The following is a 15246-nucleotide window of genomic DNA, read 5'->3' as shown; positions in this document are numbered from 1 at the left end:
GGTAGCTACTGACTTCTGTGGGTATTAGACACAGGTGACCACAGCTCTCGAAAGAACTCACAATCAGACATCAGAGCCTAGAATGCAGGCAATAACTCCACCATAATATAGCACGGTAGGTGCTGAGCCAGAGGTATGAGAAGGGAGGCTCCCCAGACCCCCGGGGGAGGAAGTGGAGAGAAGGAGGCAAATGGGAAAGACTGCCAAAACCAAAAACCTCAGCTGTCTTTCACTGAGCTTCAACCACAGGGAAGAGCAATAACTAGCCAAGGGGTCCTTAAGTTTCCTTCTACAGATGTCTGACTGCTGCCCCATGAAGTGACTTCCCAGACAGGGCTCCGGCACAGGTTAGTGCCAGCGCTACTCTAGGAAGCAAGCCACTTAGGTTGGCCATCCAGTCACCCTTCCGTCTGACAAGTGCTTGGTGAGCCATCTCTGCACAAGACACTTGCCCATCAAGGAGCCAATTTCGGGGGAGATGATCTTTGAACGTGGCTAATGAACACTCATCAGGACCGAGCACGTGACTGTGCGGTGGAGGCTGCTCCCTTGCGACTCAACAAGGTCTCTGATTCATCGAGAACATCAGATGGATGGATCAGTTCTTTCTCACGGTGGAAGCAGAAGGAAGAAAGGAGGGCAAGGTCCAGGCCGCAGACCACAGAGGGAAAGCAGCACATGGGCAGCACTGGCAGCGCTGGAACCACCTCAGGAGAGGTATTCTTGGTTGTCTGCAATGTGCCCAGGGTGGGGGTACAAAAGTGAATCAAAAACAGATGGTCCTGGTTGTGCGTGAGAAGACAAGGCTACCCTAGGCTGGCAGGGGACGGAGACAGGCCTTGGCCTGGGTGCAGATAAGCCTACTAGGTCAGGAAATGGGCTAGAAAATGGACAAAATATTTTTCTACAAGGTGACACGCTGTAAGGACATGAAAGGCAAATTGTTAAGTAGATGTTGTCAATACACTGGGGCGTTAAGATGCCAAAAAAAAAAGAGATGTCATAGAAATCATACACTGCAAAAATAAAAACAAGACTGGGATAATACAATTTTGATTGGATGCATTCTACAGTTTGGGAATTTATTCACCTAGTGATTTTCACTTGGGAGATAGAAAATGATCATTGCTCAGTTTGCTTATTACCAAGGATTTTTAATTTCTCAGCAACAATCAATTTGATGCCATTATTTAAAGCAGGTTCTGGGAAGCGTCACCTCAGACTATAAAATCAGGGACACAGGCGTGGAGAATTTAATCTGTGGGGACAATTTGTAACTGACCCCTAGATGGCAATGAAGCTTACCATGAACTACTGACAGATTGTCATTCTGAAAAGTTGCCAAAGCACCAGAACTGTCATGGGGTCACTATCCAGGAACAGTATGACTTTTCAAGCCGGGCTTACTTGACCTGTATGGATGTGATTCTTAGAAACCCAAACCACATCATGAGGACCTAGAGGAGGCAGAGTCCCTAGGATTGGAAAGGCCACTCCCAGGAGAGCTAGGGGCTCTGAGACATGGTGGGGGCATGCCTGTGGCTGCTGAGAAGCTAAGTGGTGACCACAAATGTGCAGTGGCACCAGCTTGCACACTCTGCTCCTTCTTCCAGCAGCCCCCAGCCACCTGGCTGAGTAGTGGGGGAGAAGGCAGGCTATGTGCTGTTCCTGGGAGGAAAGCAGGGAGAAGAGTGGGCTGGTTAGACAGAATGTCAGGAAGGCAGCTGTGGGACCCACACTAGCCCAGGAGGAGTGGAGTGGAAAGAAGTAGCAGGCCTGGGGGCCTGGAGGTCCTCATGGGCTGCGGAGGAGGGTGACCGAAGTGAGGACCCCCAGAAAGCACCCCAGGACTGCCTGGGGAGAGCAGAGCAGCCAACCTGCATCCCTAGGAACACAGCTCCATACCACGACTGACAGTGGAAGTGCTTTTATTATTCAGAAAGAGGAGAATGCTTTTCCCCCCTCTTCTAACATTTTAAGTTGACTATGTTTCCCTGGTGATGTGCCGTGGGTACGATGTGATAGATATTCTATGTAAAGGAACTGAGGAACACAGGCATAAAGACCGAGGGGTCGTGTGACGAGAAAAGGAAGGAAGAGGCTAAGGGCCAGGTGAAGTAAGAGATTTTACAGACTTCTGGGTCAACGGTGATCTGGCCCCAGTCACCTCTCTGACCTCACCTTCTATTCTTTTCTCCCCTCATTCCACTCCAGCCACAGTGGCCTCCGGACTATTCCTCAAACACCCAGTCATGTTCCCGCCTCTGGGCCTTTGCACTTGTTTTCCCTCACTCAGAAGATTCTTCCCATACATGGCTCACTCTCCTCTTCGAGCCTTAAGATTACCTTCTCAGTGAGGCCTTCCTCAAGCCCTCTATTTAAAAGTGCCACCACTTCTTTCCTGCTTTATTTTTTGATATAGCATTTACTACCATCTGACCTGTTCGCTACATAATTCTGGCTCTCTCCTCATTCTCCACCACAACCACCATGAGAGCAGCAGTCTTCTTTATCTGCTTGTTCACTCCTTCACCCCAATGCCTAGCACATAGGAGGTACCCAATATATGCCTATTAATGAGTGGTAGATGGAAGCGGAGTGAGATTTACACTAATCCTGGATCCTCAACAGTCTGAAAGAAACTATTACTGATCTGATTGAAGGTATGGGGTGACTTACAAAAACAAGGATCAGACACTACTTTCTCTTTTACTTTCTCTTTCTCTTTTACTCCTAAGAACTCTTTTAAAGGTTCCCCCAAAGAGCATATTGTTTCAAATATTAGCCTGGGAAAAGGCAGGACCTAGAATCTTGAACTGCTGTAAAAGGGATGCTCTAAGACTGCCTTAAAATAGGAACGAGGACCAGCCAAGTCACCACCTGTGCCTGGAGATAAATGAGACCTATAGGTAGCTTCCTACTGCCATGGTTACAAATTACTACAAACTTAGTGGCTTAAAACATAATTATTCTCCTACAGTTCTGGAGGTGAAAGTCCAAAATCGGTTTCACTCCAAAATCTAGCTATTGGCAAGGCCACGTTGCTCCAGAGGTTCTAGGGGAACATGTTTTTCCTTGCCTTCTCCAGCTTCTAGAGCTGCATTCCTTGTGTTCCTTGGCCTCGTCCTCCATCTTGAGATCCAGTGACAGTCACACCGCCTTCCTCTGTATCAAATTTCCCATTGCCTCCCTCTTAACAGGACACCTGTGACTGCACTTAGGGCCCACTTGGATAATCCAGGATAATCTCCCCATTTTGAGATCCTTAATTGCATCTGCAAAGTCCATTTTGCCATATAAGGTAGCATCTACAAGTCCCAGGGGTCACAGGCTGGATATTGGATATCTTTGGGGACCATTACCCAGTCTACCACCACGGAAGACAGACTCCAAAAGTGCGGAAGGAACATGGTTCAGACCTCTGGTCCACATGAAAGAGGGTCAGAACAAGAATCCTGGCAGCGTCCTGGACTAGGGTCTTTCTTTTGCTATCATTGCTTGCTATTATCTAAGGGGTGGGGAACTAATTTCATGGAACTGAGCATTTTGGCCGCTGGAGGGCCTCCTTAAGGGAGAACGGTAGTCTCCAACCTGAAGCCTCCAATGGACCACACAGGAATTCATCCCAAGATGCAAGTGCTGTGGGGTCAAAGGGAACCCACCTGGATCTCTGGACTGTCCCAAAGGCTTTTGCAGTAGGGGAAGCTGGAAAGAAATGGTCTGGACCAGACAAATAAGCTCAAGATCAGGGATGGCAGGTGAGCCTTCTCTCATGAGAACTGCCTTCGTAGAGGGTTCCAAGAACTCATGTGGCTTTGGAGAGGAATGCTGCTGTGATCAGAGCACCAGATCAGCTAGTAATGTCTGACACCAGGAACGGACAGGTTAATGACAGTTTACACGCTACACATTACCAACTCTATCCTGCACGGCACCTCTGGGAGCTATAGGAAGGTGGCTTTGGCCCAGACACCAAAAGACCTGGAAAAGCAAAACACAAGAAACACAACCACTCCAGGAGATTGCTTTACACCTTGGACACTGTCCCTCTGTTATGGAGACATCATACGGCTTCTTACTTAGTTGGAACATGCTACTCATTGTCAATTATTTCACTGCTCCCCAAAGTCCTCAAGGGCCCAGTGACGTGACTGAGGAGGATACATTTCCAATGTTAAGAACTACACGCTTACTGTATTGGTTTTACTGATGTAAAACCACTGATCCACACCGGTGGATCCAGCTGGCCAGAAATATTTAGTGGGCGAAGTGACATAGCAGTGGCTCTCAACCAAGAGTGATTCTGCCCCCTTGATATGTGGCAATGTCTGGAGACATTCTTGGTTTTCACAACTGGTAGAGGGAGGAGCTATCAACATCTAGTGGGGTAGAAGCCAGGGATGATGCTAAACATCCTACAGTACACAGACAGCCCACTTGATGAAGAATTAACCAGCCCAGGGCTGCCTGGGTGGCTCAGTTGGTTAAGTGTCTGACTCTTGGTTTCAGCGCAGGCATGATCTCACGTTACATGAGATTGAGCCCTGCATCTGGCTCTGTGCTGACAGGGCAAAGCCTGCTTGGGATTCTCTCTCTCTCTGCCTCTCCCCTGCTTGCGCGCACACACACACACACACACACACACACACACACACACACACTTTCAATCAAACAATAAAAGACTTACCCAGCCCAAAATGTCTGTGGCTGAGAAACCTGGTGCTAAAGGAAATGGAACCAGAGGCAAAGAAAGTAAAGTGAGAGTTATGAACAAGGCAATATTTGGGATACTGGGAACAAGGCAATTAAGGGAAACTGAGGAAGGGACACCACATTTGCTTGTTTGGAAAAGAGGATGACAGGTAAACCTCTGGGTTCTGGCAAATTGAAGGACGGCCTGTTTTTGAGGAGAGTGGGCCCACAGACTGTTGTATATGGAGGGTGGCCTGCTTGGCTAATGTCGCCTATTGGGAGAGCAAAGTTGGCCTGCACTTCCATTGGCATAGTAGCCAAAAACACGTGCTTCTGAGCTGACAACTCTTGGATGAGGGAAGTGCCAAAAGCAGTGATAAGACAAGGATCACGGTGTTACAGCAGATTACAAGTGAAGGCAGGGAAAATCTGTTTTTAGATACCTGTTCGTCTAACAGTGCAGAAATGAACTTCAGCAACAAGTGGTTTTCCCCTAACACTGGGGAGCCTCTCCCTTCAGCATTCGCCTCATGAGAGAACTCTTTCAAAGGTGTGTCGCTATTAGCTGTGGAGAATTTGGTAATGGTCTTGGGAGGGCTGCTGAGATGATGGCAAGGCCGGGCTGGGAGGCAGGCTCTGAAGACTGGACTCAGGGTGGGGGGAGGGGAAGGGGAGGTGTCGCAACGCACTGCCCAGGACACCAACTGTTTAACAGCACCTGCAGACTCCCCGTGCTGAGGCTGGGCCCCCGGTGCCACAGCCTGCAACTCAGGGAAGGCACTGTTTCGGACAGGCATTTCTTCCTGAGCTCTCCACCTCAGAACCTAGCTCGGTACAAAGGGGGTTTGGGACCTCAGCACAGCCCGAGGTTCACGTCAGCCATTCAGGCACCCCGTATACCCTGTATACCAGAGCTGAATCACTCCCAGGTCCGTCCAACACCAAATCCACTCCAGCTCTTCCCACGGTCTCTTCTCAAATGAAAAAGCTACAGAGGCTGGGCAAGACATGAGGTGTCTAAACCCTGAGGCCAGGGCCCCCCAGGAAGCACAGAAGGAGTGGGCTCTTTGCCAGCCGGTGAGTCGCCCCTCAGCCTGGAGCAGTTCCTCCATTCCCAACCTCCTTCAGGCTCTTTTTGCTGTTTCCCCCTTTGGCCTCCTTCTCTCCCCCTCTCCCTACCAGCCTCTAATTTGTCCCCCTCTTTCTGCCTCTCACTCTTCTCCTCGCTCCCTAATGGTCCATGAGAGCGAAACGAAGATGTGACTGAAACACTGTTAGTGGTGCTACAACGAAGCTTTATTTTTTTCTTTTATTAACTGGTTTTTCTTTTTTTCGTTTATTAACTTTTTTTCTTTTATTAACTTTTTAATGCGCCTTGACAATAAAACCTGACTTTAATTGCCTTCTACCTTTGGTGAACCTTTTGATCTCTCCTGTGTACCAGCATCCCTGAATAAAGGGGGGAAGGGGTTCCTCCAGCCATGCCCTGGGTCCTCAATCTGTGTGGCTGAAAGATCGAAATCAAAACCAGAGGAACTCAGATTTAGTATGAGGAAGAATTTCCTCACATTCAGACCACTGGAGTAGTCTCCTACCTAACCTCTCTATCTCCATTCTTTCTCCATTCAATCAATCTTTAATGCAATATTAACACAATAACCCCTTGCTCCAAAACCATCAATGGCTATCCACTGCCCAAAAAACACACAGTGCAAATTCCTTCACCTGGCATTCGATGGCCTCTACCAACCTACTAGGAATTTCCTAACTAACAGTGGTTCCCAGGAATGGAAATGGTGAGAAGATGCACTTTTCTCCTGGAAGTATCACTCATATATACCGGCCAGGCTACCTCACATAAGGGATGCTAAAAAAGCAGTAGCTAGTCTCTGAGGAGCCCTCTCTCCCTCCCAATGAACCATGCCTCTTGGTATTCATACCCTTGTGCAGTCCTCTGAATCTGAACTGGTCCTGAGACCAGGAAAAGACAAAGGAATTGACACTGTGTTACTTCCAAGGCTAGGTCACAAGAAACCTTGCCCTTTAGCCCTGGATCTCTCAGTATACTCCCTCTTGGGATGTTTCTGTTCAGAATCCAGCCATTGTGCTGTGAAAAGACCAAGTCACATGCGGAGGCCACGTGTAAGCACTCTAGCCAACAGCCAGCATCAAGCGCGAGCCATGTGAGTGAGCCAGGGTGAATGTCCAGCCCAGTTGAGCCTTCAAATGACTCCTGTCCCAGCCTCCATTTGACTAAAGCAATATATCCCAACTAAGAACTGCCCAGATGAGCCAGTCAACTCAAACAACAATGAAAGGTAATAAATTATCAATTTCACTTAAGAATATCCTAAATGAGGGGCACCTGGGTGGCTCAGTCGGTTGAGCACCTGACTCTTGATTTTGGCTCAGGTCATAATCCCAGGGTTGTGGGATCAAGCCTCACATCAGGCTCCATGCTGACTGTGGAGCCTACATGGGGTTCTCCCTCTTTCCCTCTCTCTCTAAAATAAAAAAATTAAAAAAAATAATGTCCTAAATGAGACAATAAAAACTAACTTCATTAAATCTTGACCTTTAAGTATATGTCTTTTAAATATTCTTTGTTGGGGCGCCTGGGTGGCGCAGTCGGTTAAGCGTCCGACTTCAGCCAGGTCACGATCTCGCGGTCCGTGAGTTCGAGCCCCGCGTCAGGCTCTGGGCTGATGGCTCGGAGCCTGGAGCCTGTTTCTGATTCTGTGTCTCCCTCTCTCTCTGCCCCTCCCCCATTCATGCTCTGTCTCTCTCTGTCCTAAAAATAAAATTAAAAACGTTGAAAAAAAAATTTTTTTAAATATTCTTTGTAATAAAACAAGAGTTACGTGGTTATCAAGAAAAAACAATCGTGAGATTGAGTTACAAGCTAAACTAGTCATTTTTTTCATGATACAACATTTTTTACTTGAAAGAAAAGAGTAACAAATTATAAGGTTTTTTTAGTGTTTATTTATTTTTGAGAGGGAGAGAGACAGAGCATGAGTTGGGGAGGGGCAGAGAGAGGGAGACACAGAACCCGAAGCAGGCTCGAGGCTCTGAGATGTCAGCACAGAGCCCAACGTGGGGCTTGAACTCACGAACTGTGAGATCATGGCCTGAGCCGAAGTCGGACACTTAACCGACTGAGCCACCCAGGCACCCCAAGAGTAACAAATTATGTTAGATTTGAGTATTTGACAGACTTTTTTTTTTAAGTTTATTTATTTATTTTGAGAAAGAGGGGTGGGGAGGGGCAGAAAGGAGAGACAGAATTCCAAGCAGGCTCTATACTGCCAGCACAGAGCCCGACACGGGGCTTAAACCCACAAACCATGAGATCATGACCTGAGCTGAGATCAAGAGTTGAACGCTTAACTGACTGAACCATCCAGGCACCCCTCAAAATCTTTTTGTGCACATGTCTTCTCTCCCCAACTAGATTCCACACACTTGGGGGACGGGAGCAGCCAAGGACCGTTTCTGAAACATCTGTCACAGCACCTGACCCACAAAAGTGCCTCAGATGAGAAAGACAAAGATAACAACCAAACCACAGTTTTTTGAGATTAGCACTGAAAACTCTGACAGCCTCACCTTTTGCCAATGGAAACTAAGAAAGAAAACTTCTAGCTGGGACTGGGAGCTCAGAGCCTAGGGATAAACTGGACAAGTGACCCCTGGACATGTACAATTGCTGCCACTGTGACTAGCTGCTGCTGACACAAACGACAGAGCAATGAACCCAGGGGGAAGTTCTACCTTATCCCCTCGTGGGGAACCTCAGAAGTCTCCCAAGCCCCCCTTCTTCCTCATGCACATTTCCTTGAGACGAAAGGACTTGGTACGGGTTTGACAACAGGAGGGGCCCCCGCCTGAGGCCTTCCTGCGAGATCCACAAACAACCTGACCCCCACAGACTGACAGACACATGGGCTCGGCACCCTGTTCGGCAACAGGAAAACCCACAGGGTGTTAAAGGCAGAGAAAGGGAAGTAAGGCTCATAAACAGCTCCTGGAACCACTGAACTTCAGAGATTACAACAAACCAGATGGGAGCCCATGTTTCCCTGGCCCCCGGCAGGGACCTCGCCATAGCCCGGCCTCCCAAATAGCTGGGACAATGACATCGAATTCCCTGTAGCTCCCCTTCTGAGAGTTTATAAAATCTGCCAGGCATCCTGAGAACAAACAGGGAAACAGTAACAAGAAGCCCAGAGCATTGTGCAGACCTGCTACGCTAGCAGAGATGGAAGAAAACAGCTCCATTTCTTACGCCCAGCTCACATATGCCAGCAAACCACAGACCCATAAGATGGGGACTGAATCTGGTTTTTTTTACTATCATCATTCCCCAAGTATCTACTACTGTGCCTGGCACATAGCAGACACTCAAAAATGTCTGTTGCACAAATGAAAGAAAATGACAGACACCATCTTTGTCTGGCACCCACACAGACAGAGAAGAAAAGTTTGTACACTGATTCATTCGACAAATATTTATTTAGCATCTCCTCGGTGCAAGGCAGTCCTAGACACAACAGGAAACAAAGTTAAGTCCCTGCCCTTGTGGAGTCTATGTTTTAGTGGGTGTAAAGGTGAAAAATCTCAGTGCTCTCCCCAAAACTACATAAGCCATAGACCTTTAATAATGTTTAAATAAATGCCCACTATGTGTAAACAGTGAGTACCAAATGTTATGATAGACACCTGGGATCTAGGAACTCAGCCCTAGTGAAATCACTTCATCTTTTGGGCCAGGATCCTAAATCTGGGATGTGTCAGTTGGTTGTCAGAGGTCCTTGTGTAAGGAAAATGGGATTACCGCTTTGGTGCATCTGTCCTCATCTGTCGGTGAACAGAAGCCACTGCGTGAGTACCACGTGCATGCCCAAAACACCACGCAACACTGCAGGATAGAAAGAAACCCAACATCTTCAGCTGAGAAGCACCAGGGGTCAGAAAAGCAGCTTTAATATTATAATTAAACACTAGGGCTCAAAAGGTGCTCCCAAGCAAGCTGGCTCTTTCTCTGTCCTACACACACACACACACACACACACACACACACACACACCCTGAGATGTTGTTATTCTGAGCCTGAGTCAGCAAATATTTCCCAGTCCTGGAAGTAGTCTGCTGATTTCCAAGTAAGCAGACACCGGCTTTGCTGATTTTACCAGGGTGGGGCACAAGGAGCTGGCAACGTGAAGAAGGATCTGGAGTCCAACATCCCCCACAGGTGGCAGCTCATAAATGGAGATGCCCTGAGTCATGCTTGAGTCCTTGACCCAAGCCCCATGGAACCAGGACTAGAGTCACACCCCAATCACCAGCCTCTGAGTTATGAAGGCCAGGAACCACCTGCCAAGGAAGAAGACCCACATGTCTGAAACCTGATGCAAGAGGCCATCTCCTCCCTGCCAGGCTCAAGCAAGTGCCCAGCTCTCCTCTGAAACCAGCTGCTGTCAGTGGCTCCTCCCCCTGGATCCCAAGGCACAGAAAAATGCTCGGGGATTTCAAACCATTGACAAGCAGCCACTGTGCAATCTGGGACAACATGGCATAGACCAGGGTATCATCACACACAGAACTTCTGACCCGACACAAGCCAGAGCCTGGCAGGACAGACCAAGTCTGTGGAAACGCTGGGTAGGGAGGAAGAAGAGAGTGATCCCAGCGTGGACAGTGCAAGGCAGCGGGGCAGCTCCTGGCATTTCCAGGCCCTACTCAGGCACTGGACGAGGGCCCTGCAACTGAGCTTCCCAGCCAGCAGGGAACACACTGGGAGGTGAGCCTCAGTGACAGGCTATACAGCTGAAGTCTTTAAAGCCACAATCCAACTCCTGAAAGAGAGGAGCTACCCGGTCCCAGAACATGCCAGGATCTGCATGCCCTCAGGACAGCTTGCACAACAGCCAGAACAGCTGTACTCTACCCAAAGCAGAAGCCTACTTGCTTCCTAGGCCAGTGTACAACACGCCTATCCTCTATCAGGCCCTTAGGGAAGAGATCTGAGGGACCACAGGCCTGGTAAGGGCCATTCTTCTTCAATGGGTAGAGGCACACACCAAAGGAAGAGCCAACCAAAGAACAGTCCGTTAAACTAAGGAGCTGACAGGTTACATCTTCTGTAGAATAACGTCAGGGGTCTGTCTGCCTACACCTTTTGAAAAACAGAGACGGCTGGCCCAAACTCTGCAAAAAATCACTGAATGGGAACTTGGTAATTGATAATCCTGACCATCCACAAAGGCCACAGAGTGGACAAACTGAAGGAATCTATCCAGCCAGAGCTGCTGGTGCCCAAGCTGTTGCATAAGGACTGGGCTTGCCCTCTTCTCAAGCCCTTCTCACCTGCTGCCTGGGTACAGAGCACCACTAACGGATAAGCAAAGAGAGGAGTAGCACACCTCTCAAAGAGCCAGGTCAAGTCCTTGGGAGCCAGAGACTGGACTAAATTACTGCCAAACACACAAGCTCACCTCCATCAGAATGACCCATTCCAACCCTGGAGGGATGCTTTTCACAGGAAGAAGGCCACCCCTTTTGATCCATCCTGCCCAAATCTGACACAAGTACTGCTTAGAAAGGGGCTCAGGGGTCCGTGGAGAGGAAACTGGCTCAGCCATCCACAATCGTGCTCCTTTCACAGAAAAGGGTCAGTGCGCAAGAGAATTCCAAAACTTTAAAGTCTGGTCCAAGCTGGTTCACTTGGCTCTCCACCACAGCTCTTGAAGGTTGCCAATTCTGGGTCCAATTCTGGCTCAAAGACAGAGAGCACGATCCTCAAAAGAGGAGACCTAGAAACCCAGAGCCAGGTGAAACAACAGGCCTTCATTTCTAAATGTGAGAGTGGGTCATGCTTTCAGAATCCTCCAAGATCAGATTGGGCAGAAACAGAGGATATGTTATTTCCTGAAGATCTCTCCAGGGGACCAATGCCAAATAAAGGAGCGCAAATTGAAAGCATCTGAAAAGAACTTTCTGCCTGACACGAAGACACATCAAGAAGGTGGTGGGGTCTCTAGCCCCAGAGAGGATATGTCTGTGACTGGACACAACTCAAATTCCGGACACCATCTAACCAATACAGCCCCACAACCTCCCCAGGCAGATATCCACCTGGCAGGGCAAAAGGAACAGAACTTAAGGTCTGCCTCCCTCTTGGATCCGCAGGAAATTAAGCTCTCAAGGAAAATGGAGGAAGAATCTTCAAGAGAACCTGCTCAGTGACTGACATCAGAGGCCCTCACATTCAGTGAGGTCAGGGATGTACGAGTGAATATCAGAGGCTGGTTCAGGTGACCAATAACAAACGGTGGACAGCCGCCTGCCAGCCCCCAGGGCTATCGGGCTGGCAATCTATTTCAAAACTCATGCAGGAAAAAAAATGTCTTGGACACAGTACAGAGGAAAAAGGTTAAGGCATTCTCTGGGGCACAACTTCTGGAGACTTCTCTTAGCTCTTTGGGATGGGGCACAGGGAGAAGGGTGGGCAGAGAGGGCAGAGATAATCTGGAGTATCATGATGTAACCGTGCTTGGATACATCCAGAGTGGAAAGACACGGAGCCCTGTTTCCTGGAAGGGGAAAAGAGTTGGATGAGGCCTCCAGCTACCCCTGGCACACACCCAACTCAGCGGCTGGTCTCTCCCCAAGGGTTCCTGGAAGTCAACAGACCCATAAAGGGGAAGTATTAAAACTGAGATTAGAAGAATGGTGTACAAATTGGACATTATCCCCGATGCAACACCCAAGTCAATTCTCCCAAACAGACTTGCCTGCTATTTACCTCAGACATTCAGCCCCTTACTTCAATCAGGGGCTGAATGCCCCCCACCCCACCCCGGGGGGGGGAGGGTGGGTATCTCAACAGCAAGTCAAGGGAAAAGCGGAGTAGAGCATGGAGCTAATGCTTCTTCCCCAAGTGGAAGCAAGGAACTGGGAGGTAGGTGACAGGAATGCAGGGGACGGGGCTAATAAGAAGGAAATTAGAGAGAGAGGTGAAAACAGGGCATCTGAGGGTAGCCAGGGTAAAAGAGGCTTAGGTAGACAGGGATTGCTGGCACGGGGCTGAAAAAGCCTAATAACACCGCGAAGATGAGGGGGAGCGGTAGTCTTGGGGGGGGGCAGGAAATGGGGGAAGAAGGGGAACCAGGATGGGAAAAGAGAGCAAAGACCGAGAGGGCAGATAGGGGGACGAAGGCAGGACATAAAGATAACGAGAGGGACAGAGAAGATCCCCAAGGAGATCCTCGGTAAAGAGGGCAATGGATTTGGAGACACCACAGAAGGGATGAAGAAAGAGGTCAGAGGCAATGGTAGGGAAGGGGAGAGGACCCCGAACCTTAGACCCAGCTCTCAGAACACAGAAATGGGACAAGACGGAGCCACTAGGCCCAAGAGGGGGCACAGAGTCTGGTGGGGGAGGCTCGCGGTTCGGGCTCAGTGATGGGGGACCAAAAGGCTGGGGGCGCGCGGGCGCCAGGAGAGCAACAAACCACGGCGCACCGGCCGGGGCCGGGCCATCGGGAAGCCGCAGCGGCTCAGCCCGCGGACCCCTGCCGCTCCCCCCACCCCACTCCCCACCGGGCCTCGCGTCCCGACCCGGCTGGCCGCCTCAGCCCGGGCCCGCCGCCTCCTTCCGCTGCTTGCTACCGCTTCCCCCGACCCGGACCGACCTGTTTTGGCCGCCTCCCGCGCCGCCTCTGCCGTCCCGCAGGCTCCGCAGAATCCTCCGAAGCCTGCCAAAACTTTTCCCATTAATCCCCAGCTCCTAGGCGGCCGCGGCGTCACACGCTGCGCGGCCCGACCCCGCCCCCACCATCCTGAGGTCACCGCGCAGCTCGGCCCCCTTCTCCCCACGCCCCCTTCCGCCCCGGCCGGGGCCAATCACCGCGCGTCCTGGGCGCTCCCCTGATTCTGCACTCCGCCCACCGCATGTTACCCAGGACCCGCCTGCAGCGCCCTCTGGTGTGGGATGCGGGCGTGGCAGCTGAGGGAGGAGCAGGAGGGGATGTTCCAGGGCCGTAAGACAAGTCTGACAAGTATCGCAAAAGGGAATTTAAAGCTGGAAGGGAATTTAAAGGTCGTCTAATACAGCCTCCACGTCTTTCCACTGAAGAAACGGTCTCAGGGAGTGTGAGTGACTTGCGGTCAGAAGCCATGCCGGGGCTAGAACCTGGGTCTCCAGACTCCACTGGAGGAGTCCGTGTTGCCTGTAAGTTTTAAAGAAAAGACTTTCCTCCCTGGAGAGGCTTCTGCAACTAGAAATTTATGGTTATGGACTTTCTACCTATCTTCCTCTGTACTTAAGTAATATGCTTGCCCACCTAAATGGGGAGCATCCTCCTTACTGTTGTAGCAAATTCTGTTCTTGCTTCTTAACCCAGTTCTTGAGGCCTGGGAAGGGACCTGTTATCCCAACCTGTCCCTTCAGATATACCATGACAAGATACCTAGCAGCTAGTAGGCAGTATGGCGGAAGAAGTTGGGTTTGTTATCTGGCGAGGAACAAAACTTGACTCACAGGTATATGAGCAATGGGTAACTCCCTTCTCTCCAAATGTCTTTTAAAGTTAGGATTACCTCTTCCCCTTAAGTACATTTCTCAAGGCCACACCCTCAGGTGTCTGGATGATAGAACTATGAGTGATTGTTTTTCTTCTGCCTCCCTCCCTCTCTCTCTTTTTTAACTTTTTGAAATGAATGTGCATTACTTTTGTAATTCAGGCATCGACTTCCTTGTCCTTGGAGATTGAAGTAAGAATGCGTTGTGGAGGTCAAAGGCTTCCCTAAGATTTCTGCAAATTTCTGGAGATTTATATTCTTCTGAATCTCTCTGCCTCCAGGTTTCTGTTTCTGCCAGGCTGCTGTAGTGCCACAGTTCAAAAATGTAGAGATGAAACGAAGCCCTTCCTGAAGACTGCCCACACCTCTTCCCACACAAAACATTCATGGGCAGAGAAGACATTATGACGCTTTGGGCCCTGGAGCAGGGTCACATGATGCATTGCAAAAGGTTTAAACTTACACATCAGACATTCCTTAAGAGTCTTTTCTGAACAACCCATTTGAGGTTTTCTGATTGGCCCTTCACCTCTTAGGGCCTTGCCTTCTCCCAAATCACTACTCTCCTCCCTGACCCACCATTCTCTCCTCTATCCCACCCTCTCTGGAGAAAAAACAAATTCTTCCTCATTTCCGGGCAGATAGAGACATCTTAACCCCATCTCTTTTTGCTAGGGTTCCAGCCAACACTCCAGCCCTGAAGATCTTACTTTCTACCCTTAGGAGGCTTATGGCTCAGTCAGTTAAGCATCTGACTCTTGGTTTTGACTCAGGTCATGATCTTGCTGTCCTTGGGTTCGAGCCCCACGTCGGGCTCTGTGCTGACAGTGTAGAGTCTGCTTGGGATTCTTTGTCTCTCTCTGCCCTTCCTCCTCTTTCTCTCTCTGTCTCTCTCTCAAAATAAATAAGTAAACTTTTAAAAAACATAAAATAACAACAGCTCCCTTCCTAAAAGAAATTCTGGGAGTA

At 49.5% G+C, this 15246-nt stretch overlaps 1 protein-coding gene across 5 annotated transcripts in view; it reads right to left on the bottom strand.

The window, feature by feature from the left end:
* The window catches only part of PPARD (peroxisome proliferator activated receptor delta), an 83612-nt gene extending 70068 nt beyond the window's left edge, over window positions 1-13544 (bottom strand). For 2 of the 5 annotated variants that reach the window (XM_025925191.2, XM_086706665.1), the window contains exons 1-2: window positions 13389-13541; window positions 9530-9613 (exon numbers count right to left, since the gene is read on the bottom strand). The gene's annotated coding sequence lies outside the window, so the exon portion shown is untranslated. Of the gene's footprint in view, window positions 1-9529; window positions 9614-13388 lie in introns of all 5 variants that reach the window. The other 3 variants (XM_025925190.2, XM_086706666.1, XM_086706663.1) reach the window with 2 other exon arrangements.
* Between the last annotated feature and the right edge of the window lie 1702 nt (window positions 13545-15246).

Source organism: Puma concolor, chromosome B2, assembly GCF_028749965.1.
Source record: "Puma concolor isolate L17-30 chromosome B2, mPumCon1.1.hap2, whole genome shotgun sequence".
Classification (NCBI taxonomy): Eukaryota; Metazoa; Chordata; class Mammalia; order Carnivora; family Felidae; genus Puma; species Puma concolor.
Note: the sequence above shows the minus strand (reverse complement) of the source record. Positions and strands in the feature narration are given on the sequence as shown.